The following is a 6,003-nucleotide window of genomic DNA, read 5'->3' as shown; positions in this document are numbered from 1 at the left end:
AGGCAGACAGATGGACTCCTGTGTTGGGCTGGTGACTCATTGGGGCCTTTTGGGGGATTTTAGGCTGTCAGCTGAAACAGGCCCAGTGATAGGACCAGATTACTGTAATCTTGTTAGCCAGGTAACGTTGCTGGGTAATTCCCCGGTCATACGCTAAACACACAGCAACACAGTCTCCCATTCACACTATACACATTCCTGTGGTCATTCCTATAGCGTAGCCTTTATGTGCTGTGGTCATTCCTATAGGGTTGCCTTTATGTGCTGTGGGCATTCCTATAGGGTTGCCTTTATGTGCTGTGGTCATTCCTATAGCGTAGCCTTTATGTGCTGTGGTCATTCCTATAGCGTAGCCTTTATGTGCTGTGGTCATTCCTATAGCGTAGCCTTTATGTGCTGTGGTCATTCCTATAGCGTAGCCTTTATGTGCTGTGGTCATTCCTATAGCTGTTCCTGTAGGAGTCATTCAAATTAAATCATACATTAAAACACATACTGTACATGGTCACAAGTTTTCATACTACACATTTACAACCTGAAAAGACGTAAGGATCACTTTCAAGTAGCTTGCTTGCAGAAATCTTATCAGAAATTCAGTTCCATTGAACTTTTTCTGACTCTGTCTCTGTCTTCCACACTGTCAACATAATTGAGGGTCAATGAAAGACAGAGACAAAGAGGCAGAAACACACAGTCATTGTCTCACAGACACATTCATAAATGCAACTCTTGTGTTTGATTGGAGAGAAAAAATGCTGTGGATATAATAAATAGTAACTATTCCAAAGTATTTTATAACAGCCTAAATGATGCGTGCGATTGCCTCGTCTGTCCGGGCAGCTGTGAAGCTATGAGAAATCTTTTGTACCTGCTTGACTTGATGGAGGATTTGTCTGTTTGTTTGTTTCCTGTCTCTCTGTGCGTTTTGAATGTCATTTGCACTCTTCACCCCAAGCCTCTCTGTTGCTGGCTCAGTACTAATGTAATGGTCCTAGGAAAATCCTTAGAGCTAAACAGTGTATTTTAGGTCCTTGTTCTCGGAGCAGTAGAGAGAGAGAGAGAGAGAGAGAGAGAGAGAGAGAGAGAGAGAGAGAGAGAGAATCACTTAGACATGGGAGTCAATTGATTATCTGTGACTTCCTTCTGAAGTCTTCATCATTGTGTGTATGGGTTGCTTGTTTACAGTCTATGTGGCAGTGGAACACTGCCTGGCATTGTGGATAGTACATGTACACAGGCCTTGTATCTGGGGTGCAGCAGGACAGATAATGTAGTTCAGCCTGGAGGACTAGAGGAAGGGTGAGGGTCTACTCTTATCACTGTTAAAAAAACTGCACTGAATAGAACACTGTTGACACAGAGTCCATGGACAGCTTAGATAAACACTGATAAACACATGACTACAGGTGTGTGTGTGTCATCTGTAACTCCCCTGCTCCTTTAAGCAGTCGCTAGGTTCTCCCTGAATCACCTGGACACACCCATCCTCGGAAGGTTTGGGGGGGGGGGGGGGGGGGGGGGCGCTATGATAGGGTGGCATGGAGCCAGGGTGCAGAGCTTGGCACAGGGAAATACCAACAGCCCTGCCTGCCTCTCTCCCCTCCATGACTGAAAGAAAGGGGAGGAGGAGGGTAGAGTTTCACTATGAGAACGCAGTTTGTTCAAACCCCTTTGTCTCTCCTGGCCTGCACTATTCTCAACCTGCCTTAGTTGAAAGTTAGACATTATCTCAGGTTGGGGTTCTCTTCATATACAAACAAGCCTTTCTCCTGGTAGCTGGAACAGTTAGGTGTCAAGCCAGCTTTCACATGATGTTTTATGACTTCCTAACTACTGGGGTGGCAGCAGCAGCTCATAACTACTTCATTTACTGCAACAACCTCTCTGAACTGAAGGTCAGAATCTGACAATCCTAGAGGTTAAATTGCTGGCTTCAGAACTATTTTATCACACCTTGTCAATATTATCACCCTCATCATGCAGTCTTACAGTCGCATTACCAGATGCTGATAGCATAAAATACGTACAAACAGAATGTAATTATGAATAATAATAAAAAAGGTTGAAAGATAGCAAAACAAAGACCTGACATTTTATCGTTTCTTTGAGAGAGAGCGCACAAGAAGGGGAGAGAGAGTGAAAATCAATATTCTGACTATGAGTGGAATAAAAACGTCCGTATTCATCCCATCATGTAAGGCTGGAATCTAAATATCGGCTAATTTGTTGGTGGGCCCGGGGTATCGGTGCTTGAGCAGATCAGTTGTGTAATAGTAACCGCTTCGGGCGGTTGGAGGTAATCGTGTTGATCCGCATGTGAGCCAGAGAGAGAGAGGGAAGGGAGGGAGAGAGAGAGAGATGGAGCAATTTTAAAGGGGCGTGAGTTCCCGTGCTTGCTCCTGCTGGTTTGGTTTATCGTAGAGAGAACTGGCTGAGGTAGTCTTAAATCAATATCGACAGTAGACCGACTTTCCGTATTTTAGCCTATAGTTTGCGGCTCACCAGAGGTGGAAGCGCGAGACCGGAGGCTGTGGATACGCATCAGTGTGGATACGCATCCGTGCCCGCTGCTATATGCCCGAGTCATAATCGGATGCAGACGACGTCATATCTGAGGACAGGACATATGAGCGAGCACAGGTAGGTTTTGAATGAAGAAAGGCGAGTATGGGAATAGCCTACATTAAAACTGTATGAACTAAGACGATGCGATAGGCCTGCAGGCTATGAATGATCCATATGTGACCTGTGCGCTTAAATATATCATATTCATATAGCGTTTTTATTATAAATGTATTATACATTTTGGCCTATGGTGCGCTATGTATGCCATATCCTGTCAATATGAATGAATAAAGTCGAACTTTAAATATTTATGTGGCTGCTGCATGCAGTCGTTTTTATATTGTTGGTAATCTGTGAAAGAGGCAAAAAGCAGGCGGGGACCGTGGGGACACAGGCTGCTGCGGAAATTCTAAACCAGTTGCGAAGATTGGCAGCATCGTCAAGTCTGTAGCCTTTCGTATGGAAAGAACGGGTAGGAAAGACGAGCCTCTCTTCCCAATGATGCGATGATACCAGATAGGCTACAACACCAGACTATTCTCCTCACGACGACCTACTCATGTTTAATTACATGTCATACCCAGATCCCCAATTTACAATCGGAAAGAGGAGAAGGGTTCAGTTTGGACACACGCAATAAAGGGATTATTGAGATCTCGATTCTGGACGTGGATTACGATTATTCAAATAGTTTAGTGTTCGTTGAATGAGCAAGCAACACGTTCATGGGCACACAACACACCCCATTAGTGCTTCTGTGTGTTTAGCCTGCTCATTTGAAAGTGCGCCTGAGGTCTGTCCTCAAACTGGCACGCGTGTTGTGTTTGTGAGTGTGTTTACAAGGGTTGCCCAACCAAGGCCCGAGGCAGATGGTAGGCGTATGGGGCGGTTGGAGAATCTAGATTCACCTGTTTCTCATCAGGACTTCAACGACAGTCGCAGTTGAATCCAGCTGAGCGAGGGATAAAGGGGGAGAGGGGGGCGTGCCACTGCGAATCTGGATCGTAACGGGCGGCAAACTGCTCCAAAGAGCTCCTGGCTTGAACACAGAGCCCTGCCAGACCACTTGGATTGCAAAGAGAAACAAAAACACGTCGATCCACCGACTAGAATAACAGAATGTCAACCCCAAGAATAGCATTTTTCTCCGGGAGGATTTACTGCCTGCTTTGATACCTACTCTTATCTTAGAGAAAGAGGCTTTTAGAAGGGACACGTGCAGACCATACACCCCAGACCACCTTGAAGGTATGGGATATCAAAGCAAACTTATGGTTTAATCTGTTAAGAGTTTATCGTTCTGTCATATGTTAGGCCAGAGTGGGGTGTGAAGCTGGCAGGATAGTGGGAGGGAAATCCTCTCCAGATAGTAAAGTGCACAGGGCAGACAAATCACCCATCAACAGCAGGACAGATAGTTCACATATGGGCAATTCCACAGTAAAATAATGATGTTGAGACTTTAAAATTGATGTCAAACAAAAACGAACTATTGAAAATGTAACCAAACCATACAACTGTTACTGTTGAATTGTCAATATCTGACTGACAAAACCTTCAAGAACAAAAAGGCTACCTGACAGAAAACATCACTCACAACCAACCCCAAAACCTACTGACCAAGCACCATGACACACCGCAGACAGAACACAGAGCAGACAGAACAGAGAACAAAACCAAAACCAGAAAACTAGAACCAAAAACAAAAGACTGCAAAATGTGTAGATCACAGAACTTGTGATCTGACATTATGCTGTGGATAGTGTAACATTCTACAGGGAAAGTGATCCATATGGATGACTCATCAATCAATCAAATGTATTTAGAAAGCCCTTTTTACATCAGCAAATGTCTCCAAGTGCTTATATAGAAACCCAGCCTAAAACTCCAAAGAGCAAGCAATGCAGATGTAGAAGCACCGTGGTTAGGAAAAACTCTAGAAAGGCAGGAATTTATGAAGAAACCTAGAGAGGAACCAGGCTCTGAGGGGTGGCCAGTCCTCTTCTGGCTGCACCGGTGGAGATTAGAAGAGTACTTTGGATGGGCAGCCTCCTCACTATTCCACTACTCTCAGCTTTTATCATCAGTTAAGAGTCTGCCAATCAGGGTGTGTTTTCTGTGTGTCTCTGCTCTTGTCTGTATTTACATCTGAACTATAGTGTTGGTATTCACAAATGTGTTTTTGGGGTTTCATGATCCTCTATGCTCTGCTCATTAGTGTTACAAAGGCAACCCGTATTTGACCTTTGTGTGTCTGTACGTGTGTTCATGCGTGAGTGGGTGTCTAACTGCAGTTAAAATACCTCCCTGTCAGAGTCAATCTTGGCCTTTGAACTGTGGCCTGTCTCAGAAGAGGCAGAACATCAGAGAAGATGTCTGCCTCCGATGTAGTTGGGTGTCCACCTCATCCAGAGGTCAAAACATGAAGGCAGGAGTCAGATGATTGGTTCTGGAGCCACAATAACAAGCCCAACCCAGTGGACCAATGGACACGTCTCTAAGGCTTTTCATGTGACCCTTCTGTGTGGTCCAAGTCACATTGGACAGGGTTATAGCCCCTGACAGAGGGTCAGGGTCAACGACCTTTAGTGCATGGCTGAATAGAGGTTTCATGATGGTGTGTTTATAGGTTTAATGGAGTTCCTTTCACCAGGTATTTATGAACTCATTTTGGAGATAACTTATCATGACAGTTATCACAAATACTGCATGTTGTGCTTATCATTGGATCCTTTAAACGCTTAATGTATTTATAACTATATGTTTTCTCATCAAGGTATTGAGACAGAGATAATGCGCTACAGGTAATCAGAGTTGTTGGGAATAAATTAGTAAGTTAGTGTGTATGTGTGTGTCAGAGGAGGGATGGTCTGGCTTGATAGTGAGTGGTTTGTTTACATTTCTGCAAGATGGTGGAATCTTAAGGATCATATAGACCCCCTCTAACCTATTTTACCCCATACATACATACATACATACATACCACAAACACACACACTCACCTCTCCCTTCTCCCCTACATGGCACTCTTATAGGCCATGCATAGGTACCTTAAGCTGAGGGTAATGCAGTAATACTTTAAAGGTCCACTGCAGCCATTTTTATCTAAATATCAAATCATTTTTGGGTAACAATAAAGTACATTACTATGATTGTTTCAATTAAAATGGTCAAAAATAAACAAAAATAACTAAATGCAATTTATCAAGCAAGAATTTTGCTAGGACTGTCTGGGAATGGTCTGAGAAAGGGGTCTAATTGGAGGAGCTGAATGGGAGAGATGTGTAACCTGAAAACTAGCTGTTATTGGCAGAGAGGAGGGCTAACTCTTTGTTATTGGTCTATTAACCTAAATCCAAAAACTCCACTGAGCCAAACAAGCTAAAATTTCAAGCAGTCTTACACTAAATGTGCATTATCATAATTTTCACAATTTCA

The 6,003-nt window shown here is 43.6% G+C and overlaps 1 protein-coding gene across 3 annotated transcripts in view; it reads left to right on the top strand.

Moving 5' to 3' along the window:
- Window positions 1–2,323: 2,323 nt before the first annotated feature.
- The window catches only part of LOC110492455 (uncharacterized), a 29,814-nt gene continuing 26,134 nt past the window's right edge, over window positions 2,324–6,003 (top strand). Inside the window, exon 1 of one of the 3 annotated variants that reach the window (XM_021566784.3) lies at window positions 2,324–2,640. The gene's annotated coding sequence lies outside the window, so the exon portion shown is untranslated. Of the gene's footprint in view, window positions 2,641–3,269; window positions 3,814–6,003 lie in introns of those variants that run through there. The other 2 variants (XM_090203654.1, XM_090203652.1) reach the window with 2 other exon arrangements.

Source organism: Oncorhynchus mykiss, chromosome 16 (genome assembly GCF_057628025.1).
Source record: "Oncorhynchus mykiss isolate SJ-2025 chromosome 16, ASM5762802v1, whole genome shotgun sequence".
Lineage (NCBI taxonomy): Eukaryota > Metazoa > Chordata > Actinopteri > Salmoniformes > Salmonidae > Oncorhynchus > Oncorhynchus mykiss.
This window is presented reverse-complemented; position numbering and strand designations above follow the sequence as displayed.